The following is a 26,718-nucleotide window of genomic DNA, read 5'->3' on the forward strand; positions in this document are numbered from 1 at the left end:
ACGACCTAGTTTGGGCGGAAGTAGAGGGTATTTCGGTAAGAAGAAGTAACTTACAGACCAACCCTGGTTGTTATAACTAAGATTGATCTGTTTCTATTTATTTACTAAAATAAAAAGGGAAAATAGAGGGAACTACGACCTAGTTTGGGCAGAAGTAGAGGGTATTTCGGTAAGAAGAAGTAACTTACAGGCCAACCCTGGTTGTTATAACTAAGGTAGATCTGTTTCTATTCATTTACTAAAAGAAAAAGGGAAATAGAGGGAACTACGACCTAGTTTGGGCGGAAGTAGAGGGTATTTCGGTAAGAAGAAGTAACTTACAGACCAACCCTGGTTGTTATAACTAAGATTGATCTGTTTCTATTTATTTACTAAAATAAAAAGGGAAAATAGAGGGAACTACGACCTAGTTTGGGCAGAAGTAGAGGGTATTTCGGTAAGAAGAAGTAACTTACAGGCCAACCCTGGTTGTTATAACTAAGGTAGATCTGTTTCTATTCATTTACTAAAAGAAAAAGGGAAATAGAGGGAACTACGACCTAGTTTGGGCGGAAGTAGAGGGTATTTCGGTAAGAAGAAGTAACTTACAGACCAACCCTGGTTGTTATAACTAAGATTGATCTGTTTCTATTTATTTACTAAAATAAAAAGGGAAAATAGAGGGAACTACGACCTAGTTTGGGCAGAAGTAGAGGGTATTTCGGTAAGTAGAAGTAACTTTCAGACCAACCCTGGTTGTTATAACTAAGGTTGATCTCTTTCTATTCATTTACTAAAATAAAAAGGGAAATAGAGGGAACTACGACCTAGGTTGGGCAGTAGTAGTGTATATTTCGGTAAGAAGAAATAACATTCAGACCAACCCTGTTTGTTATAACTAAGGTAGATCTGTTTCTATTCATTTACTAAAATAAAAAGGGAAATAGAGGGAACTACGACCTAGTTTGGGCAGAAGTAGAGGGTATTTCGGTAAGAAGAAGTAACTTACAGACCAACCCTGGTTGTTATAACTAAGGTTGATCTCTTTCTATTCAATTACTAAAATAAAAAGGAAAATAGAGGGAACTACGACCTAGTTTGGGCAGAAGTAGAGGGTATTTCGGTAAGAAGAAGTAACTTACAGACCAACCCTGGTTGTTATAACTAAGGTTGATCTCTTTCTATTCAATTACTAAAATAAAAAGGGAAAATAGGGGGAACTACGACCTAGTTTGGGCAGAAGTAGAGGGTATTTCGGTAAGAAGAAGTAACTTACAGACCAACCCTGGTTGTTATGACTAAGGTAGATCTGTTTCTATTCATTTACTAAAATAAAAAGGGAAATAGAGGGAACTACGACCTAGTTTGGGCAGAAGTAGAGGGTATTTCGGTAAGAAGAAGTAACTTACAGGCCAACCCTGGTTGTTATAACTAAGGTAGATCTCTTTCTATTCATTTACTAAAATAAAAAGGGAAATAGAGGGAACTACGACCTAGTTTGGGCAAAAGTAGAGGGTATTTCGGTAAGAAGAAGTAACTTACAGGCCAACCCTGGTTGTTATAACTAAGGTAGATCTCTTTCTATTCATTTACTAAAATAAAAAGGGAAATAGAGGGAACTACGACCTAGGTTGGGCAGTAGTAGTGTATATTTCGGTAAGAAGAAATAACATTCAGACCAACCCTGTTTGTTATAACTAAGGTAGATCTGTTTCTATTCATTTACTAAAATAAAAAGGGAAATAGAGGGAACTACGACCTAGTTTGGGCAGAAGTAGAGGGTATTTCGGTAAGAAGAAGTAACTTACAGACCAACCCTGGTTGTTATAACTAAGGTGGATCTGTTTCAATTCATTTACTAAAATAAAAACGGAAATAGAGGGAACTACGACCTAGTTTGGGCAGAAGTAGAGGGTATTTCGGTAAGAAGAAGTAACTTACAGACCAACCCTGGTTGTTATAACTAAGGTAGATCTGTTTCTATTCATTTACTAAAATAAAAAGGGAAATAGAGGGAACTACGACCTAGTTTGGGCAGAAGTAGAGGGTATTTCGGTAAGAAGAAGTAACTTACAGACCAACCCTGGTTGTTATAACTAAGGTGGATCTGTTTCAATTCATTTACTAAAATAAAAACGGAAATAGAGGGAACTACGACCTAGTTTGGGCAGAAGTAGAGGGTATTTCGGTAAGAAGAAGTAACTTACAGACCAACCCTGGTTGTTATAACTAAGGTAGATCTGTTTCTATTCATTTACTAAAATAAAAAGGGAAATAGAGGGAACTACGACCTAGTTTGGGCAGAAGTAGAGGGTATTTCGGTAAGAAGAAGTAACTTACAGACCAACCCTGGTTGTTATAACTAAGGTTGATCTCTTTCTATTCATTTACTAAAATAAAAAGGGAAAATAGGGGGAACTACGACCTAGTTTGGGCAGAAGTAGAGGGTATTTCGGTAAAAAGAAGTAACTTACAGACCAACCCTGGTTGTTATAACTAAGGTTGATCTCTTTCTATTCATTTACTAAAATAAAAAGGGAAAATAGGGGGAACTACGACCTAGTTTGGGCAGAAGTAGAGGGTATTTCGGTAAGAAGAAGTAACTTACAGACCAACCCTGGTTGTTATAACTAAGGTTGATCTCTTTCTATTCATTTACTAAAATAAAAAGGGAAAATAGAGGGAACTACGACCTAGTTTGGGCAGAAGTAGAGGGTATTTCGGTAAGAAGAAGTAATTTACAGACCAACCCTGGTTGTTATAACTAAGGTAGATCTGTTTCTATTCATTTACTAAAATAAAAAGGGAAATAGAGGGAACTACGACCTTGTTTGGGCAGAAGTAGAGGGTATTTCGGTAAGTAGAAGTAACTTTCAGACCAACCCTGGTTGTTACAACTAAGGTTGATCTCTTTCTATTCATTTACTAAAATAAAAAGGGAAATAGAGGGAACTACGACCTAGTTTGGGCAGAAGTAGAGGGTATTTCGGTAAGAAGAAGTAACTTACAGGCCAATCCTGGTTGTTATAACTAAGGTAGATCTGTTTCTATTCATTTACTAAAATAAAAAGGGAAAATAGAGGGTACTACGACCTAGTTTGGGCTGAAGAAGAGGGTATTTCGGTAAGAAGAAGTAACTTACAGGCCAACCCTGGTTGTTATAACTAAGGTAGATCTGTTTCTATTCATTTACTAAAATAAAAAGGGAAATAGAGGGAACTACGACCTAGTTTGGGCAGAAGTAGAGGGTATTTCGGTAAGAAGAAGTAACTTACAGACCAACCCTGGTTGTTATAACTAAGATTGATCTGTTTCTATTCATTTACTAAAATAAAAAGAGAAAATAGAGGGAACTACGACCTAGTTTGGGCAGAAGTAGAGGGTATTTCGGTAAGAAGAAGTAACTTACAGACCAACCCTGGTTGTTATAACTAAGATTGATCTGTTTCTATTCATTTACTAAAATAAAAAGAGAAAATAGAGGGAACTACGACCTAGTTTGGGCAGAAGTAGAGGGTATTTCGGTAAGAAGAAGTAACTTACAGGCCAACCCTGGTTGTTATAACTAAGGTACATCTGTTTCTATTCATTTACTAAAATAAAAAGGGAAATAGAGGGAACTACGACCTAGTTTGGGCAGAAGTAGAGGGTATTTCGGTAAGAAGAAGTAACTTACAGGCCAACCCTGGTTGTTATAACTAAGGTAGATCACTTTCTATTCATTTACTAAAATAAAAAGGGAAATAGAGGGAACTACGACCTAGTTTGGGCAGAAGTAGAGGGTATTTCGGTAAGAAGAAGTAACTTACAGACCAACCCTGGTTGTTATAACTAAGATTAATCTGTTTCTATTCATTTACTAAAATAAAAAGAGAAAATAGAGGGAACTACGACCTAGTTTGGGCAGAAGTAGAGGGTATTCGGTAAGAAGAAGTAACTTACAGACCAACCCTGGTTGTTATAACTAAGGTAGATCTGTTTCTATTCATTTACTAAAAAAAAAAGGGATATAGAGGGAACTACGACCTAGTTTGGCCAGAAGTAGAGGGTATTTCGGTAAGAAGTAACTTACAGGCCAACCCTGGTTGTTATAACTAAGGTAGATATGTTTCTATACATTTACTAAAATAAAAAGGGAAATAGAGGGAACTACGACCTAGTTTGGGCAGAAGTAGAGGGTATTTCGGTAAGAAGAAGTAACTTACAGACCAACCCTGGTTGTTATAACTAAGGTGGATCTGTTTCTATTCATTTACTAAAATAAAAAGGGAAATAGAGGGAACTACGACCTAGTTTGGGCAGAAGTAGAGGGTATTTCGGTAAGAAGAAGTAACTTACAGGCCAACCCTGGTTGTTATAACTAAGGTAGATCTGTTTCTATTCATTTACTAAAATAAAAAGGGAAATAGAGGGAACTACGACCTAGTTTGGGCAGAAGTAGAGGGTATTTCGGTAAGAAGAAGTAACTTACAGACCAACCCTGGTTGTTATAACTAAGATTGATCTGTTACTATTCATTTACTAAAATAAAAAGAGAAAATAGAGGGAACTACGACCTAGTTTGGGCAGAAGTAGAGGGTATTTCGGTAAGAAGAAGTAACTTACAGACCAACCCTGGTTGTTATAACTAAGGTAGATCTGTTTCTATTCATTTACTAAAAAAGAAAGGGATATAGCGGGAACTACGACCTAGTTTGGCCAGAAGTAGAGGGTATTTCGGTAAGAAGTAACTTACAGGCCAACCCTGGTTGTTATAACTAAGGTAGATATGTTTCTATTCATTTACTAAAATAAATAGGGAAATAGAGGGAACTACGACCTAGTTTGGGCAGAAGTAGAGGGTATTTCGGTAAGAAGAAGTAACTTAAAGACCAACCCTGGTTGTTATAACTAAGGTGGATCTGTTTCTATTCATTTACTAAAATAAAAAGGGAAATAGAGGGAACTACGACCTAGTTTGGGCAGAAGTAGAGGGTACTTCGGTAAGAAGAAGTAACTTACAGGCCAACCCTGGTTGTTATAACTAAGGTAGATCTGTTTCTATTCATTTACTAAAATAAAAAGGGAAATAGAGGGAACTACGACCTAGTTTGGGCAGAAGTAGAGGGTATTTCGGTAAGAAGAAGTAACTTACAGACCAACCCTGGTTGTTATAACTAAGGTTGATCTCTTTCTATTCATTTACTAAAATAAAAAGGGAAAATAGAGGGAACTACGACCTAGTTTGGGCAGAAGTAGAGGGTATTTCGGTAAGTAGAAGTAACTTTCAGACCAACCCTGGTTGTTATAACTAAGGTTGATCTGTTTCTATTCATTTACTAAAATAAAAAGGGAAATGGAGGGAACTACGACCTAGTTTGGGCAGAAGTAGAGGGTATTTCGCTAAGAAGAAGTAACTTACAGACCAACCCTGGTTGTTATAACAAAGGTGGATCTGTTTCTATTCATTTACTAAAATAAAAAGGGAAATAGAGGGAACTACGACCTAGTTTGGGCAAAAGTAGAGGGTATTTCGGTAAGAAGAAGTAACTTACAGACCAACCCTGGTTGTTATAACTAAGGTGGATCTGTTTGTATTCATTTACTAAAATAAAAAGGGAAATAGAGGGAACTACGACCTAGTTTGGGCAGAAGTAGAGGGTATTTCGGTAAGAAGAAGTAACTTACAGGCCAACCCTGGTTGTTATAACTAAGGTAGATCTGTTTCTATTCATTTACTAAAATAAAAAGGGAAAATAGAGGGAACTACGACCTAGTTTGGGCAGAAGTAGAGGGTATTTCGGTAAGAAGAAGTAACTTACAGGCCAACCCTGGTTGTTATAACTAAGGTAGATCTGTTTCTATTCATTTACTAAAAGAAAAAGGGAAATAGAGGGAACTACGACCTAGTTTGGGCGGAAGTAGAGGGTATTTCGGTAAGAAGAAGTAACTTACAGACCAACCCTGGTTGTTATAACTAAGATTGATCTGTTTCTATTTATTTACTAAAATAAAAAGGGAAAATAGAGGGAACTACGACCTAGTTTGGGCAGAAGTAGAGGGTATTTTGGTAAGTAGAAGTAACTTTCAGACCAACCCTGGTTGTTATAACTAAGGTTGATCTCTTTCTATTCATTTACTAAAATAAAAAGGGAAATAGAGGGAACTACGACCTAGGTTGGGCAGTAGTAGTGTATATTTCGGTAAGAAGAAATAACATTCAGACCAACCCTGTTTGTTATAACTAAGGTAGATCTGTTTCTATTCATTTACTAAAATAAAAAGGGAAATAGAGGGAACTACGACCTAGTTTGGGCAGAAGTAGAGGGTATTTCGGTAAGAAGAAGTAACTTACAGACCAACCCTGGTTGTTATAACTAAGGTGGATCTGTTTCAATTCATTTACTAAAATAAAAACGGAAATAGAGGGAACTACGACCTAGTTTGGGCAGAAGTAGAGGGTATTTCGGTAAGAAGAAGTAACTTACAGACCAACCCTGGTTGTTATAACTAAGGTTGATCTCTTTCTATTCATTTACTAAAATAAAAAGGGAAAATAGGGGGAACTACGACCTAGTTTGGGCAGAAGTAGAGGGTATTTCGGTAAGAAGAAGTAACTTACAGACCAACCCTGGTTGTTATAACTAAGGTTGATCTCTTTCTATTCATTTACTAAAATAAAAAGGGAAAATAGGGGGAACTACGACCTAGTTTGGGCAGAAGTAGAGGGTATTTCGGTAAGAAGAAGTAACTTACAGACCAACCCTGGTTGTTATAACTAAGGTTGATCTCTTTCTATTCATTTACTAAAATAAAAAAGGGAAAATAGAGGGAACTACGACCTAGTTTGGGCAGAAGTAGAGGGTATTTCGGTAAGAAGAAGTAACTTACAGACCAACCCTGGTTGTTATAACTAAGGTTGATCTCTTTCTATTCATTTACTAAAATAAAAAGGGAAAATAGGGGGAACTACGACCTAGTTTGGGCAGAAGTAGAGGGTATTTCGGTAAGAAGAAGTAACTTACAGACCAACCCTAGTTGTTATAACTAAGGTAGATCTGTTTCTATTCATTTACTAAAATAAAAAGGGAAATAGAGGGAACTACGACCTAGTTTGGGCAGAAGTAGAGGGTATTTCGGTAAGAAGAAGTAACTTACAGGCCAACCCTGGTTGTTATAACTAAGGTAGATCTGTTTCTATTCATTTACTAAAATAAAAAGGGAAATAGAGGGAACTACGACCTAGTTTGGGCAGAAGTAGAGGGTATTTCGGTAAGAAGAAGTAACTTACAGACGAACCCTGGTTGTTATAACTAAGATTGATCTGTTTCTATTCATTTACTAAAATAAAAAAGGAAATAGAGGGAACTACGACCTAGTTTGGGCAGAAGTAGAGGGTATTTCGGTAAGAAGAAGTAACTTACAGACGAACCCTGGTTGTTATAACTAAGATTGATCTGTTTCTATTCATTTACTAACATAAAAAGAGAAAATAGAGGGAACTACGACCTAGTTTGGGCAGAAGTAGAGGGTATTTCGGTAAGAAGAAGTAATTTACAGACCAACCCTGGTTGTTATAACTAAGGTAGATCTGTTTCTATTCATTTACTAAAATAAAAAGGGAAATAGAGGGAACTACGACCTAGGTTGGGCAGTAGTAGTGTATATTTCGGTAAGAAGAAATAACATTCAGACCAACCCTGTTTGTTATAACTAAGGTAGATCTGTTTCTATTCATTTACTAAAATAAAAAGGGAAATAGAGGGAACTACGACCTAGTTTGGGCAGAAGTAGAGGGTATTTCGGTAAGAAGAAGTAACTTACAGACCAACCCTGGTTGTTATAACTAAGGTGGATCTGTTTCTATTCATTTACTAAAATAAAAAGGGAAATAGAGGGAACTACGACCTAGTTTGGGCAGAAGTAGAGGGTATTTCGGTAAGAAGAAGTAACTTACAGACCAACCCTGGTTGTTATAACTAAGGTGGATCTGTTTCAATTCATTTACTAAAATAAAAACGGAAATAGAGGGAACTACGACCTAGTTTGGGCAGAAGTAGAGGGTATTTCGGTAAGAAGAAGTAACTTAAAGACCAACCCTGGTTGTTATAACTAAGGTGGATCTCTTTCTATTCATTTACTAAAATAAAAAGGGAAAATAGGGGGAACTACGACCTAGTTTGGGCAGAAGTAGAGGGTATTTCGGTAAGAAGAAGTAACTTACAGACCAACCCTGGTTGTTATAACTAAGGTTGATCTCTTTCTATTCATTTACTAAAATAAAAAGGGAAAATAGGGGGAACTACGACCTAGTTTGGGCAGAAGTAGAGGGTATTTCGGTAAGAAGAAGTAACTTACAGACCAACCCTGGTTGTTATAACTAAGGTTGATCTCTTTCTATTCATTTACTAAAATAAAAAGGGAAAATAGAGGGAACTACGACCTAGTTTGGGCAGAAGTAGAGGGTATTTCGGTAAGAAGAAGTAACTTACAGACCAACCCTGGTTGTTATAACTAAGGTTGATCTCTTTCTATTCATTTACTAAAATAAAAAGGGAAATAGAGGGAACTACGACCTAGTTTGGGCAGAAGTAGAGGGTATTTCGGTAAGAAGAAGTAACTTACAGACCAACCCTGGTTGTTATAACTAAGGTAGATCTGTTTCTATTCATTTACTAAAATAAAAAGGGAAATAGAGGGAACTACGACCTAGTTTGGGCAGAAGTAGAGGGTATTTCGGTAAGAAGAAGTAACTTACAGGCCAACCCTGGTTGTTATAACTAAGGTTGATCTGTTCCTATTCATTTACTAAAATAAAAAGGGAAATAGAGGGAACTACGACCTAGTTTGGGCAGAAGTAGAGGGTATTTCGGTAAGAAGAAGTAACTTACAGACCAACCCTGGTTGTTATAACTAAGGTTGATCTCTTTCTATTCATTTACTAAAATAAAAAGGGAAAATAGAGGGAACTACGACCTAGTTTGGGCAGAAGTAGAGGGTATTTCGGTAAGAAGAAGTAACTTACAGACCAACCCTGGTTGTTATAACTAAGGTTGATCTCTTTCTATTCATTTACTAAAATAAAAAGGGAAATAGAGGGAACTACGACCTAGTGTGGGCAGAAGTAGAGGGTATTTCGGTAAGAAGAAGTAATTTACAGACCAACCCTGGTTGTTATAACTAAGGTTGATCTGTTCCTATTCATTTACTAAAATAAAAAGGGAAATAGAGGGAACTACGACCTAGTTTGGGCAGAAGTAGAGGGTATTTCGGTAAGAAGAAGTAACTTACAGACCAACCCTGGTTGTTATAACTAAGGTTGATCTCTTTCTATTCATTTACTAAAATAAAAAGGGAAAATAGAGGGAACTACGACCTAGTTTGGGCAGAAGTAGAGGGTATTTCGGTAAGAAGAAGTAACTTACAGACCAACCCTGGTTGTTATAACTAAGGTTGATCTGTTCCTATTCATTTACTAAAATAAAAAGGGAAATAGAGGGAACTACGACCTAGTTTGGGCAGAAGTAGAGGGTATTTCGGTAAGAAGAAGTAACTTACAGACCAACCCTGGTTGTTATAACTAAGGTTGATCTCTTTCTATTCATTTACTAAAATAAAAAGGGAAAATAGAGGGAACTACGACCTAGTTTGGGCAGAAGTAGAGGGTATTTCGGTAAGAAGAAGTAACTTACAGACCAACCCTGGTTGTTATAACTAAGGTTGATCTGTTCCTATTCATTTACTAAAATAAAAAGGGAAATAGAGGGAACTACGACCTAGTTTGGGCAGAAGTAGAGGGTATTTCGGTAAGAAGAAGTAATTTACAGACCAACCCTGGTTGTTATAACTAAGGTTGATCTGTTCCTATTCATTTACTAAAATAAAAAGGGAAATAGAGGGAACTACGACCTAGTTTGGGCAGAAGTAGAGGGTATTTCGGTAAGAAGAAGTAACTTACAGACCAACCCTGGTTGTTATAACTAAGGTTGATCTCTTTCTATTCATTTACTAAAATAAAAAGGGAAAATAGAGGGAACTACGACCTAGTTTGGGCAGAAGTAGAGGGTATTTCGGTAAGAAGAAGTAACTTACAGACCAACCCTGGTTGTTATAACTAAGGTTGATCTCTTTCTATTCATTTACTAAAATAAAAAGGGAAATAGAGGGAACTACGACCTAGTGTGGGCAGAAGTAGAGGGTATTTCGGTAAGAAGAAGTAATTTACAGACCAACCCTGGTTGTTATAACTAAGGTAGATCTGTTTCTATTCATTTACTAAAATAAAAAGGGAAATAGAGGGAACTACGACCTAGTTTGGGCAGAAGTAGAGGGTATTTCGGTAAGAAGAAGTAACTTACAGGCCAACCCTGGTTGTTATAACTAAGGTTGATCTGTTCCTATTCATTTACTAAAATAAAAAGGGAAATAGAGGGAACTACGACCTAGTTTGGGCAGAAGTAGAGGGTATTTCGGTAAGAAGAAGTAACTTACAGGCCAACCCTGGTTGTTATAACTAAGGTTGATCTGTTCCTATTCATTTACTAAAATAAAAAGGGAAATAGAGGGAACTACGACCTAGTTTGGGCAGAAGTAGAGGGTATTTCGGTAAGAAGAAGTAACTTACAGACCAACCCTGGTTGTTATAACTAAGGTTGATCTCTTTCTATTCATTTACTAAAATAAAAAGGGAAAATAGAGGGAACTACGACCTAGTTTGGGCAGAAGTAGAGGGTATTTCGGTAAGAAGAAGTAACTTACAGACCAACCCTGGTTGTTATAACTAAGGTTGATCTGTTCCTATTCATTTACTAAAATAAAAAGGGAAATAGAGGGAACTACGACCTAGTTTGGGCAGAAGTAGAGGGTATTTCGGTAAGAAGAAGTAACTTACAGACCAACCCTGGTTGTTATAACTAAGGTTGATCTCTTTCTATTCATTTACTAAAATAAAAAGGGAAAATAGAGGGAACTACGACCTAGTTTGGGCAGAAGTAGAGGGTATTTCGGTAAGAAGAAGTAACTTACAGACCAACCCTGGTTGTTATAACTAAGGTTGATCTGTTCCTATTCATTTACTAAAATAAAAAGGGAAATAGAGGGAACTACGACCTAGTTTGGGCAGAAGTAGAGGGTATTTCGGTAAGAAGAAGTAATTTACAGACCAACCCTGGTTGTTATAACTAAGGTTGATCTGTTCCTATTCATTTACTAAAATAAAAAGGGAAATAGAGGGAACTACGACCTAGTTTGGGCAGAAGTAGAGGGTATTTCGGTAAGAAGAAGTAACTTACAGACCAACCCTGGTTGTTATAACTAAGGTTGATCTGTTCCTATTCATTTACTAAAATAAAAAGGGAAATAGAGGGAACTACGACCTAGTTTGGGCAGAAGTAGAGGGTATTTCGGTAAGAAGAAGTAACTTACAGACCAACCCTGGTTGTTATAACTAAGGTTGATCTCTTTCTATTCATTTACTAAAATAAAAAGGGAAAATAGAGGGAACTACGACCTAGTTTGGGCAGAAGTAGAGGGTATTTCGGTAAGAAGAAGTAACTTACAGACCAACCCTGGTTGTTATAACTAAGGTTGATCTGTTCCTATTCATTTACTAAAATAAAAAGGGAAATAGAGGGAACTACGACCTAGTTTGGGCAGAAGTAGAGGGTATTTCGGTAAGAAGAAGTAATTTACAGACCAACCCTGGTTGTCATAACTAAGGTTGATCTGTTCCTATTCATTTACTAAAATAAAAAGGGAAATAGAGGGAACTACGACCTAGTTTGGGCAGAAGTAGAGGGTATTTCGGTAAGAAGAAGTAACTTACAGACCAACCCTGGTTGTTATAACTAAGGTTGATCTCTTTCTATTCATTTACTAAAATAAAAAGGGAAAATAGAGGGAACTACGACCTAGTTTGGGCAGAAGTAGAGGGTATTTCGGTAAGAAGAAGTAACTTACAGACCAACCCTGGTTGTTATAACTAAGGTTGATCTCTTTCTATTCATTTACTAAAATAAAAAGGGAAATAGAGGGAACTACGACCTAGTGTGGGCAGAAGTAGAGGGTATTTCGGTAAGAAGAAGTAATTTACAGACCAACCCTGGTTGTTATAACTAAGGTAGATCTGTTTCTATTCATTTACTAAAATAAAAAGGGAAATAGAGGGAACTACGACCTAGTTTGGGCAGAAGTAGAGGGTATTTCGGTAAGAAGAAGTAACTTACAGGCCAACCCTGGTTGTTATAACTAAGGTTGATCTGTTCCTATTCATTTACTAAAATAAAAAGGGAAATAGAGGGAACTACGACCTAGTTTGGGCAGAAGTAGAGGGTATTTCGGTAAGAAGAAGTAAATTACAGACCAACCCTGGTTGTTATAACTAAGATAGATCTGTTTCTATTCATTTACTAAAATAAAAAGGGAAATAGAGGGAACTAAGACCTAGTTTGTAACTTACAGGCCAACCCTGGTTGTTATAACTAAGGTAGATCTGTTTCTATTCATTTACTAAAATAAAAAAGGAAATAGAGGGAACTACGACCTAGTTTGGGCAGAAGTAGAGGGTATTTCGGTAAGAAGAAGTAACTTACAGACGAACCCTGGTTGTTATAACTAAGATTGATCTGTTTCTATTCATTTACTAAAATAAAAAGAGAAAATAGAGGGAACTACGACCTAGTTTGGGCAGAAGTAGAGGGTATTTCGGTAAGAAGAAGTAATTTACAGACCAACCCTGGTTGTTATAACTAAGGTAGATCTGTTTCTATTCATTTACTAAAATAAAAAGGGAAATAGAGGGAACTACGACCTAGGTTGGGCAGTAGTAGTGTATATTTCGGTAAGAAGAAATAACATTCAGACCAACCCTGTTTGTTATAACTAAGGTAGATCTGTTTCTATTCATTTACTAAAATAAAAAGGGAAATAGAGGGAACTACGACCTAGTTTGGGCAGAAGTAGAGGGTATTTCGGTAAGAAGAAGTAACTTACAGACCAACCCTGGTTGTTATAACTAAGGTGGATCTGTTTCAATTCATTTACTAAAATAAAAACGGAAATAGAGGGAACTACGACCTAGTTTGGGCAGAAGTAGAGGGTATTTCGGTAAGAAGAAGTAACTTACAGACCAACCCTGGTTGTTATAACTAAGGTTGATCTCTTTCTATTCATTTACTAAAATAAAAAGGGAAAATAGGGGGAACTACGACCTAGTTTGGGCAGAAGTAGAGGGTATTTCGGTAAGAAGAAGTAACTTACAGACCAACCCTGGTTGTTATAACTAAGGTTGATCTCTTTCTATTCATTTACTAAAATAAAAAGGGAAAATAGGGGGAACTACGACCTAGTTTGGGCAGAAGTAGAGGGTATTTCGGTAAGAAGAAGTAACTTACAGACCAACCCTGGTTGTTATAACTAAGGTTGATCTCTTTCTATTCATTTACTAAAATAAAAAGGGAAAATAGAGGGAACTACGACCTAGTTTGGGCAGAAGTAGAGGGTATTTCGGTAAGAAGAAGTAACTTACAGACCAACCCTGGTTGTTATAACTAAGGTTGATCTCTTTCTATTCATTTACTAAAATAAAAAGGGAAATAGAGGGAACTACGACCTAGTTTGGGCAGAAGTAGAGGGTATTTCGGTAAGAAGAAGTAACTTACAGACCAACCCTGGTTGTTATAACTAAGGTTGATCTCTTTCTATTCATTTACTAAAATAAAAAGGGAAAATAGGGGGAACTACGACCTAGTTTGGGCAGAAGTAGAGGGTATTTCGGTAAGAAGAAGTAACTTACAGACCAACCCTGGTTGTTATAACTAAGGTAGATCTGTTTCTATTCATTTACTAAAATAAAAAGGGAAATAGAGGGAACTACGACCTAGTGTGGGCAGAAGTAGAGGGTATTTCGGTAAGAAGAAGTAATTTACAGACCAACCCTGGTTGTTATAACTAAGGTAGATCTGTTTCTATTCATTTACTAAAATAAAAAGGGAAATAGAGGGAACTACGACCTAGTTTGGGCAGAAGTAGAGGGTATTTCGGTAAGAAGAAGTAACTTACAGGCCAACCCTGGTTGTTATAACTAAGGTTGATCTGTTCCTATTCATTTACTAAAATAAAAAGGGAAATAGAGGGAACTACGACCTAGTTTGGGCAGAAGTAGAGGGTATTTCGGTAAGAAGAAGTGAATTACAGACCAACCCTGGTTGTTATAACTAAGATAGATCTGTTTCTATTCATTTACTAAAATAAAAAGGGAAATAGAGGGAACTAAGACCTAGTTTGGGCAGAAGTAGAGGGTATTTCGGTAAGAAGAAGTAACTTACAGGCCAACCCTGGTTGTTATAACTAAGATAGATCTGTTTCTATTCATTTACTAAAATAAAAAGGGAAATAGAGGGAACTGAGACCTAGTTTGGGCAGAAGTAGAGGGTATTTCGGTAAGAAGTAACTTACAGACCAACCCTGGTTGTTATAACTATGATAGATCTGTTTCTATTCATTTACTAAAATAAAAAGGGAAATAGAGGGAACTAAGACCTAGTTTGGGCAGAAGTAGAGGGTATTTCGGTAAGAAGAAGTAACTTACAGACCAACCCTGGTTGTTATAACTAAGATAGTTCTATTTCTATTCATTTACTAAAATAAAAAGGGAAATAGAGGGAACTAAGACCTAGTTTGGGCAGAAGTAGAGGGTATTTCGGTAAGAAGAAGTAACTTACAGACCAACCCTGGTTGTTATAACTAAGATAGTTCTGTTTCTATTCATTTACTAAAATAAAAAGGAAAATAGAGGGAACTAAGACCTAGTTTGGGCAGAAGTAGAGGGTATTTCGGTAAGAAGAAGTAACTTACACGCTAACCCTGGTTGTTATAACTAAGGTAGATCTGTTTCTATTCATTTACTAAAATAAAAAGGGAAAATAGAGGGAACTACGACCTAGTTTGGGCAGAAGTAGAGGGTATTTCGGTAAGAAGAAGTAACTTACAGACCAACCCTGGTTGTTATAACTAAGGTTGATCTCTTTCTATTCATTTACTAAAATAAAAAGGGAAATAGAGGGAACTACGACCTAGTTTGGGCAGAAGTGGAGGGTATTTCGGTAAGAAGAAGTAACTTACAGACCAACCCTGGTTGTTATAACTAAGGTTGATCTCTTTCTATTCATTTACTAAAATAAAAAGGGAAATAGAGGGAACTACGACCTAGTTTGGGCAGAAGTAGAGGGTATTTCGGTAAGAAGAAGTAACTTACAGACCAACCCTGGTTGTTATAACTAAGGTTGATCTCTTTCTATTCATTTACTAAAATAAAAAGGGAAAATAGGGGGAACTACGACCTAGTTTGGGCAGAAGTAGAGGGTATTTCGGTAAGAAGAAGTAACTTACAGACCAACCCTGGTTGTTATAACTAAGGTAGATCTGTTTCTATTCATTTACTAAAATAAAAAGGGAAATAGAGGGAACTACGACCTAGTGTGGGCAGAAGTAGAGGGTATTTCGGTAAGAAGAAGTAATTTACAGACCAACCCTGGTTGTTATAACTAAGGTAGATCTGTTTCTATTCATTTACTAAAATAAAAAGGGAAATAGAGGGAACTACGACCTAGTTTGGGCAGAAGTAGAGGGTATTTCGGTAAGAAGAAGTAACTTACAGGCCAACCCTGGTTGTTATAACTAAGGTTGATCTGTTCCTATTCATTTACTAAAATAAAAAGGGAAATAGAGGGAACTACGACCTAGTTTGGGCAGAAGTAGAGGGTATTTCGGTAAGAAGAAGTAAATTACAGACCAACCCTGGTTGTTATAACTAAGATAGATCTGTTTCTATTCATTTACTAAAATAAAAAGGGAAATAGAGGGAACTAAGACCTAGTTTGGGCAGAAGTAGAGGGTATTTCGGTAAGAAGAAGTAACTTACAGACCAACCCTGGTTGTTATAACTAAGATAGATCTGTTTCTATTCATTTACTAAAATAAAAAGGGAAATAGAGGGAACTAAGACCTAGTTTGGGCAGAAGTAGAGGGTATTTCGGTAAGAAGAAGTAACTTACAGACCAACCCTGGTTGTTATAACTAAGATAGATCTGTTTCTATTCATTTACTAAAATAAAAAGGGAAATAGAGGGAACTAAGACCTAGTTTGGGCAGAAGTAGAGGGTATTTCGGTAAGAAGAAGTAACTTACAGGCCAACCCTGGTTGTTATAACTAAGATAGTTCTGTTTCTATTCATTTACTAAAATAAAAAGGAAAATAGAGGGAACTAAGACCTAGTTTGGGCAGAAGTAGAGGGTATTTCGGTAAGAAGAAGTAACTTACACGCTAACCCTGGTTGTTATAACTAAGGTAGATCTGTTTCTATTCATTTACTAAAATAAAAAGGGAAAATAGAGGGAACTACGACCTAGTTTGGGCAGAAGTAGAGGGTATTTCGGTAAGAAGAAGTAACTTACAGACCAACCCTGGTTGTTATAACTAAGGTTGATCTCTTTCTATTCATTTACTAAAATAAAAAGGGAAATAGAGGGAACTACGACCTAGTTTGGGCAGAAGTAGAGGGTATTTCGGTAAGAAGAAGTAACTTACAGACCAACCCTGGTTGTTATAACTAAGGTTGATCTCTTTCTATTCATTTACTAAAATAAAAAGGGAAATAGAGGGAACTACGACCTAGTTTGGGCAGAAGTAGAGGGTATTTCGGTAAGAAGAAGTAACTTACAGACCAACCCTGGTTGTTATAACTAAGGTTGATCTCTTTCTATTCATTTACTAAAATAAAAAGGGAAAATAGAGGGAACTACGACCTAGTTTGGGCAGAATTAGAGGGTATTTCGGTAAGAAGAAGTAACTTACAGGCCAACCCTGGTTGTTATAACTAAGGTAGATCTGTTTCTATTCATTTACTAAAATAAAAAGGGAAATAGAGAGAACTACGACCTAGTTTGGGCAGAAGTAGAGGGTATTTCGGTAAGAAGAAGTAACTTACAGGCCAACCCTGGTTGTTATAACTAAGATAGTTCTGTTTCTATTCATTTACTAAAATAAAAAGGGAAATAGAGGGAACTAAGACCTAGTTTGGGCAGAAGTAGAGGGTATTTCGGTAAGAAGAAGTAACTTACAGACCAACCCTGGTTGTTATAACTAAGGTTGATCTCTTTCTATTCATTTACTAAAATAAAAAGGGAAATAGAGGGAACTACGACCTAGTTTGGGCAGAAGTAGAGGGTATTTCGGTAAGAAGAAGTAACTTACAGACCAACCCTGGTTGTTATAACTAAGGTTGATCTCTTTCTATTCATTTACTAAAATAAAAAGGGAAATAGAGGGAACTAAGACCTAGTTTGGGCAGAAGTAGAGGGTATTTCGGTAAGAAGAAGTAACTTACAGACCAACCCTGGTTGTTATAACTAAGATAGATCTGTTTCTATTCATTTACTAAAATAAAAAGGGAAATAGAGGGAACTAAGACCTAGTTTGGGCAGAAGTAGAGGGTATTTCGGTAAGAAGAAGTAACTTACAGACCAACCCTGGTTGTTATAACTAAGATAGATCTGTTTCTATTCATTTACTAAAATAAAAAGGGAAATAGAGGGAACTACGACCTAGTTTGGGCAGAATTAGAGGGTATTTCGCTAAGAAGAAGTAACTTACAGGCCAACCCTGGTTGTTATAACTAAGGTAGATCTCTTTCTATTCATTTACTAAAATAAAAAGGGAAAATAGAGGGAACTACGACCTAGTTTGGGCAGAATTAGAGGGTATTTCGGTAAGAAGAAGTAACTTACAGGCCAACCCTGGTTGTTATAACTAAGGTAGATCTGTTTCTATTCATTTACTAAAATAAAAAGGGAAATAGAGAGAACTACGACCTAGTTTGGGCAGAAGTAGAGGGTATTTCGGTAAGAAGAAGTAACTTACAGGCCAACCCTGGTTGTTATAACTAAGATAGTTCTGTTTCTATTCATTTACTAAAATAAAAAGGGAAATAGAGGGAACTAAGACCTAGTTTGGGCAGAAGTAGAGGGTATTTCGGTAAGAAGAAGTAACTTACAGACCAACCCTGGTTGTTATAACTAAGGTTGATCTCTTTCTATTCATTTACTAAAATAAAAAGGGAAATAGAGGGAACTACGACCTAGTTTGGGCAGAAGTAGAGGGTATTTCGGTAAGAAGAAGTAACTTACAGACCAACCCTGGTTGTTATAACTAAGGTTGATCTCTTTCTATTCATTTACTAAAATAAAAAGGGAAAATAGGGGGAACTACGACCTAGTTTGGGCAGAAGTAGAGGGTATTTCGGTAAGAAGAAGTAACTTACAGACCAACCCTGGTTGTTATAACTAAGGTAGATCTGTTTCTATTTATTTACTAAAATAAAAAGGGAAATAGAGGGAACTACGACCTAGTGTGGGCAGAAGTAGAGGGTATTTCGGTAAGAAGAAGTAATTTACAGACCAACCCTGGTTGTTATAACTAAGGTAGATCTGTTTCTATTCATTTACTAAAATAAAAAGGGAAATAGAGGGAACTACGACCTAGAGTGGGCAGAAGTAGAGGGTATTTCGGTAAGAAGAAGTAATTTACAGACCAACCCTGGTTGTTATAACTAAGGTAGATCTGTTTCTATTCATTTACTAAAATAAAAAGGGAAATAGAGGGAACTACGACCTAGTTTGGGCAGAAGTAGAGGGTATTTCGGTAAGAAGAAGTAACTTACAGACCAACCCTGGTTGTTATAACTAAGGTTGATCTCTTTCTATTCATTTACTAAAATAAAAAGGGAAAATAGGGGGAACTACGACCTAGTTTGGGCAGAAGTAGAGGGTATTTCGGTAAGAAGAAGTAACTTACAGACCAACCCTGGTTGTTATAACTAAGGTAGATCTGTTTCTATTCATTTACTAAAATAAAAAGGGAAATAGAGGGAACTACGACCTAGTGTGGGCAGAAGTAGAGGGTATTTTGGTAAGAAGAAGTAATTTACAGACCAACCCTGGTTGTTATAACTAAGGTAGATCTGTTTCTATTCATTTACTAAAATAAAAAGGGAAATAGAGGGAACTACGACCTAGTTTGGGCAGAAGTAGAGGGTATTTCGGTAAGAAGAAGTAACTTACAGGCCAACCCTGGTTGTTATAACTAAGGTTGATCTGTTCCTATTCATTTACTAAAATAAAAAGGGAAATAGAGGGAACTACGACCTAGTTTGGGCAGAAGTAGAGGGTATTTCGGTAAGAAGAAGTAAATTACAGACCAACCCTGGTTGTTATAACTAAGATAGATCTGTTTCTATTCATTTACTAAAATAAAAAGGGAAATAGAGGGAACTAAGACCTAGTTTGGGCAGAAGTAGAGGGTATTTCGGTAAGAAGAAGTAACTTACAGACCAACCCTGGTTGTTATAACTAAGATAGATCTGTTTCTATTCATTTACTAAAATAAAAAGGGAAATAGAGGGAACTAAGACCTAGTTTGGGCAGAAGTAGAGGGTATTTCGGTAAGAAGAAGTAACTTACAGACCAACCCTGGTTGTTATAACTAAGATAGATCTGTTTCTATTCATTTACTAAAATAAAAAGGGAAATAGAGGGAACTAAGACCTAGTTTGGGCAGAAGTAGAGGGTATTTCGGTAAGAAGAAGTAACTTACAGACCAACCCTGGTTGTTATAACTAAGATAGATCTGTTTCTATTCATTTACTAAAATAAAAAGGGAAATAGAGGGAACTAAGACCTAGTTTGGGCAGAAGTAGAGGGTATTTCGGTAAGAAGAAGTAACTTACAGGCCAACCCTGGTTGTTATAACTAAGATAGATCTGTTTCTATTCATTTACTAAAATAAAAAGGGAAATAGAGGGAACTAAGACCTAGTTTGGGCAGAAGTAGAGGGTATTTCGGTAAGAAGTAACTTACAGACCAACCCTGGTTGTTATAACTATGATAGATCTGTTTCTATTCATTTACTAAAATAAAAAGGGAAATAGAGGGAACTAAGACCTAGTTTGGGCAGAAGTAGAGGGTATTTCGGTAAGAAGAAGTAACTTACAGACCAACCCTGGTTGTTATAACTAAGATAGTTCTGTTTCTATTCATTTACTAAAATAAAAAGGGAAATAGAGGGAACTAAGACCTAGTTTGGGCAGAAGTAGAGGGTATTTCGGTAAGAAGAAGTAACTTACAGACCAACCCTGGTTGTTATAACTATGATAGTTCTGTTTCTATTCATTTACTAAAATAAAAAGGAAAATAGAGGGAACTAAGACCTAGTTTGGGCAGAAGTAGAGGGTATTTCGGTAAGAAGAAGTAACTTACACGCTAACCCTGGTTGTTATAACTAAGGTAGATCTGTTTCTATTCATTTACTAAAATAAAAAGGGAAAATAGAGGGAACTACGACCTAGTTTGGGCAGAAGTAGAGGGTATTTCGGTAAGAAGAAGTAACTTACAGACCAACCCTGGTTGTTATAACTAAGGTTGATCTCTTTCTATTCATTTACTAAAATAAAAAGGGAAATAGAGGGAACTACGACCTAGTTTGGGCAGAAGTAGAGGGTATTTCGGTAAGAAGAAGTAACTTACAGACCAACCCTGGTTGTTATAACTAAGGTTGATCTCTTTCTATTCATTTACTAAAATAAAAAGGGAAATAGAGGGAACTACGACCTAGTTTGGGCAGAAGTAGAGGGTATTTCGGTAAGAAGAAGTAACTTACAGACCAACCCTGGTTGTTATAACTAAGGTTGATCTCTTTCTATTCATTTACTAAAATAAAAAGGGAAAATAGGGGGAACTACGACCTAGTTTGGGCAGAAGTAGAGGGTATTTCGGTAAGAAGAAGTAACTTACAGACCAACCCTGGTTGTTATAACTAAGGTAGATCTGTTTCTATTCATTTACTAAAATAAAAAGGGAAATAGAGGGAACTACGACCTAGTGTGGGCAGAAGTAGAGGGTATTTCGGTAAGAAGAAGTAATTTACAGACCAACCCTGGTTGTTATAACTAAGGTAGATCTGTTTCTATTCATTTACTAAAATAAAAAGGGAAATAGAGGGAACTACGACCTAGTTTGGGCAGAAGTAGAGGGTATTTCGGTAAGAAGAAGTAACTTACAGGCCAACCCTGGTTGTTATAACTAAGGTTGATCTGTTCCTATTCATTTACTAAAATAAAAAGGGAAATAGAGGGAACTACGACCTAGTTTGGGCAGAAGTAGAGGGTATTTCGGTAAGAAGAAGTAACTTACAGACCAACCCTGGTTGTTATAACTAAGATAGATCTGTTTCTATTCATTTACTAAAATAAAAAGGGAAATAGAGGGAACTAAGACCTAGTTTGGGCAGAAGTAGAGGGTATTTCGGTAAGAAGAAGTAACTTACAGACCAACCCTGGTTGTTATAACTAAGATAGATCTGTTTCTATTCATTTACTAAAATAAAAAGGGAAATAGAGGGAACTAAGACCTAGTTTGGGCAGAAGTAGAGGGTATTTCGGTAAGAAGAAGTAACTTACAGACCAACCCTGGTTGTTATAACTAAGATAGATCTGTTTCTATTCATTTACTAAAATAAAAAGGGAAATAGAGGGAACTACGACCTAGTTTGGGCAGAATTAGAGGGTATTTCGGTAAGAAGAAGTAACTTACAGGCCAACCCTGGTTGTTATAACTAAGGTAGATCTCTTTCTATTCATTTACTAAAATAAAAAGGGAAAATAGAGGGAACTACGACCTAGTTTGGGCAGAATTAGAGGGTATTTCGGTAAGAAGAAGTAACTTACAGGCCAACCCTGGTTGTTATAACTAAGGTAGATCTGTTTCTATTCATTTACTAAAATAAAAAGGGAAATAGAGAGAACTACGACCTAGTTTGGGCAGAAGTAGAGGGTATTTCGGTAAGAAGAAGTAACTTACAGGCCAACCCTGGTTGTTATAACTAAGATAGTTCTGTTTCTATTCATTTACTAAAATAAAAAGGGAAATAGAGGGAACTAAGACCTAGTTTGGGCAGAAGTAGAGGGTATTTCGGTAAGAAGAAGTAACTTACAGACCAACCCTGGTTGTTATAACTAAGGTTGATCTCTTTCTATTCATTTACTAAAATAAAAAGGGAAATAGAGGGAACTACGACCTAGTTTGGGCAGAAGTAGAGGGTATTTCGGTAAGAAGAAGTAACTTACAGACCAACCCTGGTTGTTATAACTAAGGTTGATCTCTTTCTATTCATTTACTAAAATAAAAAGGGAAAATAGGGGGAACTACGACCTAGTTTGGGCAGAAGTAGAGGGTATTTCGGTAAGAAGAAGTAACTTACAGACCAACCCTGGTTGTTATAACTAAGGTAGATCTGTTTCTATTTATTTACTAAAATAAAAAGGGAAATAGAGGGAACTACGACCTAGTGTGGGCAGAAGTAGAGGGTATTTCGGTAAGAAGAAGTAATTTACAGACCAACCCTGGTTGTTATAACTAAGGTAGATCTGTTTCTATTCATTTACTAAAATAAAAAGGGAAATAGAGGGAACTACGACCTAGTGTGGGCAGAAGTAGAGGGTATTTCGGTAAGAAGAAGTAATTTACAGACCAACCCTGGTTGTTATAACTAAGGTAGATCTGTTTCTATTCATTTACTAAAATAAAAAGGGAAATAGAGGGAACTACGACCTAGTTTGGGCAGAAGTAGAGGGTATTTCGGTAAGAAGAAGTAACTTACAGGCCAACCCTGGTTGTTATAACTAAGGTAGATCTTTTTCTATTCATTTACTAAAATAAAAAGGGAAAATAGAGGGAACTACGACCTAGTTTGGGCAGAAGTAGAGGGTATTTCGGTAAGAAGAAGTAACTTACAGACCAACCCTGGTTGTTATAACTAAGGTTGATCTCTTTCTATTCAATTACTAAAATAAAAAGGGAAATAGAGGGAACTACGACCTAGTTTGGGCAGAAGTAGAGGGTATTTCGGTAAGAAGAAGTAAATTACAGACCAACAATGGTTGTTATAACTAAGATAGATCTGTTTCTATTCATTTACTAAAATAAAAAGGGAAATAGAGGGAACTAAGACCTAGTTTGGGCAGAAGTAGAGGGTATTTCGGTAAGAAGAAGTAACTTACAGACCAACCCTGGTTGTTATAACTAAGATAGATCTGTTTCTATTCATTTACTAAAATAAAAAGGGAAATAGAGGGAACTAAGACCTAGTTTGGGCAGAAGTAGAGGGTATTTCGGTAAGAAGAAGTAACTTACACACCAACCCTGGTTGTTATAACTAAGATAGATCTGTTTCTATTCATTTACTAAAATAAAAAGGGAAATAGAGGGAACTAAGACCTAGTTTGGGCAGAAGTAGAGGGTATTTCGGTAAGAAGAAGTAACTTACAGACCAACCCTGGTTGTTATAACTAAGGTAGATCTCTTTCTATTCATTTACTAAAATAAAAAGGGAAAATAGAGGGAACTACGACCTAGTTTGGGCAGAAGTAGAGGGTATTTCGGTAAGAAGAAGTAACTTACAGACCAACCCTGGTTGTTATAACTAAGGTTGATCTCTTTCTATTCAATTACTAAAATAAAAAGGGAAAATAGGGAGAACTACGACCTAGTTTGGGCAGAAGTAGAGGGTATTTCGGTAAGAAGAAGTAACTTACAGACCAACCCTGGTTGTTATAACTAAGGTAGATCTGTTTCTATTCATTTACTAAAATAAAAAGGGAAATAGAGAGAACTACGACCTAGTTTGGGCAGAAGTAGAGGGTATTTCGGTAAGAAGAAGTAACTTACAGGCCAACCCTGGTTGTTATAACTAAGGTAGATCTGTTTCTATTCATTTACTAAAATAAAAAGGGAAATAGAGGGAACTAAGACCTAGTTTGGGCAGAAGTAGAGGGTATTTCGGTAAGAAGAAGTAACTTACAGACCAACCCTGGTTGTTATAACTAAGATAGTTCTGTTTCTATTCATTTACTAAAATAAAAAGGGAAATAGAGGGAACTAAGACCTAGTTTGGGCAGAAGTAGAGGGTATTTCGGTAAGAAGAAGTAACTTACAGACCAACCCTGGTTGTTATAACTAAGGTTGATCTCTTTCTATTCATTTACTAAAATAAAAAGGGAAATAGAGGGAACTACGACCTAGTTTGGGCAGAAGTAGAGGGTATTTCGGTAAGAAGAAGTAACTTACAGACCAACCCTGGTTGTTATAACTAAGGTTGATCTCTTTCTATTCATTTACTAAAATAAAAAGGGAAAATAGGGGGAACTACGACCTAGTTTGGGCAGAAGTAGAGGGTATTTCGGTAAGAAGAAGTAACTTACAGACCAACCCTGGTTGTTATAACTAAGGTAGATCTGTTTCTATTCATTTACTAAAATAAAAAGGGAAATAGAGGGAACTACGACCTAGTTTGGGCAGAAGTAGAGGGTATTTCGGTAAGAAGAAGTAACTTACAGGCCAACCCTGGTTGTTATAACTAAGGTTGATCTGTTCCTATTCATTTACTAAAATAAAAAGGGAAATAGAGGGAACTACGACCTAGTTTGGGCAGAAGTAGAGGGTATTTCGGTAAGAAGAAGTAAATTACAGACCAACCCTGGTTGTTATAACTAAGATAGATCTGTTTCTATTCATTTACTAAAATAAAAAGGGAAATAGAGGGAACTACGACCTAGTTTGGGCAGAAGTAGAGGGTATTTCGGTAAGAAGAAGTAACTTACAGACCAACCCTGGTTGTTATAACTAAGATAGATCTGTTTCTATTCATTTACTAAAATAAAAAGGGAAATAGAGGGAACTAAGACCTAGTTTGGGCAGAAGTAGAGGGTATTTCGGTAAGAAGAAGTAACTTACACACCAACCCTGGTTGTTATAACTAAGATAGATCTGTTTCTATTCATTTACTAAAATAAAAAGGGAAATAGAGGGAACTAAGACCTAGTTTGGGCAGAAGTAGAGGGTATTTCGGTAAGAAGAAGTAACTTACACACCAACCCTGGTTGTTATAACTAAGATAGATCTGTTTCTATTCATTTACTAAAATAAAAAGGGAAATAGAGGGAACTACGACCTAGTTTGGGCAGAATTAGAGGGTATTTCGGTAAGAAGAAGTAACTTACAGGCCAACCCTGGTTGTTATAACTAAGGTAGATCTCTTTCTATTCATTTACTAAAATAAAAAGGGAAAATAGAGGGAACTACGACCTAGTTTGGGCAGAAGTAGAGGGTATTTCGGTAAGAAGAAGTAACTTACAGACCAACCCTGGTTGTTATAACTAAGGTTGATCTCTTTCTATTCAATTACTAAAATAAAAAGGGAAAATAGGGGGAACTACGACCTAGTTTGGGCAGAAGTAGAGGGTATTTCGGTAAGAAGCAGTAACTTACAGACCAACCCTGGTTGTTATAACTAAGGTAGATCTGTTTCTATTCATTTACTAAAATAAAAAGGGAAATAGAGGGAACTACGACCTAGTTTGGGCAGAAGTAGAGGGTATTTCGGTAAGAAGAAGTAACTTACAGGCCAACCCTGGTTGTTATAACTAAGGTAGATCTGTTTCTATTCATTTACTAAAATAAAAAGAGAAATAGAGGGAACTAAGACCTAGTTTGGGCAGAAGTAGAGGGTATTTCGGTAAGAAGAAGTAACTTACAGACCAACCCTGGTTGTTATAACTAAGATAGTTCTGTTTCTATTCATTTACTAAAATAAAAAGGGAAATAGAGGGAACTAAGACCTAGTTTGGGCAGAAGTAGAGGGTATTTCGGTAAGAAGAAGTAACTTACAGACCAACCCTGGTTGTTATAACTAAGATAGTTCTGTTTCTATTCATTTACTAAAATAAAAAGGAAAATAGAGGGAACTAAGACCTAGTTTGGGCAGAAGTAGAGGGTATTTCGGTAAGAAGAAGTAACTTACACGCTAACCCTGGTTGTTATAACTAAGGTAGATCTGTTTCTATTCATTTACTAAAATAAAAAGGGAAATAGAGGGAACTACGACCTAGTTTGGGCGGAAGTAGAGGGTATTTCGGTAAGAAGAAGTAACTTACAGACCAACCCTGGTTGTTATAACTAAGGTTGATCTGTTTCTATTCATTTACTAAAATAAAAAGGGAAAATAGAGGGAACTACGACCTAGTTTGAGCAGAAGTAGAGGGTATTTCGGTAAGAAGAAGTAACTTACAGACCAACCCTGGTTGTTATAACTAAGGTAGATCTGTTTCTATTCATTTACTAAAAAAAAAAGGGATATAGAGGGAACTACGACCTAGTTTGGGCAGAAGTAGAGGGTATTTCCGTAAGAAGAAGTAACTTACAGGCCAACCCTGGTTGTTATAACTAAGGTAGATCTGTTTCTATTCATTTACTAAAATAAAAAGGGAAAATAGAGGGAACTACGACCTAGTTTGGGCAGAAGTAGAGGGTATTTCGGTAAGATGAAGTAACTTACAGACCAACCCTGGTTGTTATAACTAAGGTTGATCTCTTTCTATTCATTTACTAAAATAAAAAGGGAAAATAGAGGGAACTACGACCTAGTTTGGGCAGAAGTAAAGGGTATTTCGGTAAGAAGAAGTAATTTACAGACCAACCCTGGTTGTTATAACTAAGATTGATCTGTTTCTATTCATTTACTAAAATAAAAAGGGAAATAGAGGGAACTAAGACCTAGTTTGGGCAGAAGTAGAGGGTATTTCGGTAAGAAGAAGTAACTTACACACCAACCCTGGTTGTTATAACTAAGATAGATCTGTTTCTATTCATTTACTA

Source organism: Rhodnius prolixus, unplaced genomic scaffold (genome assembly GCF_049639745.1).
Source record: "Rhodnius prolixus isolate KJV_2025 unplaced genomic scaffold, Rpr scaffold_3, whole genome shotgun sequence".
Classification (NCBI taxonomy): domain Eukaryota; kingdom Metazoa; phylum Arthropoda; class Insecta; order Hemiptera; family Reduviidae; genus Rhodnius; species Rhodnius prolixus.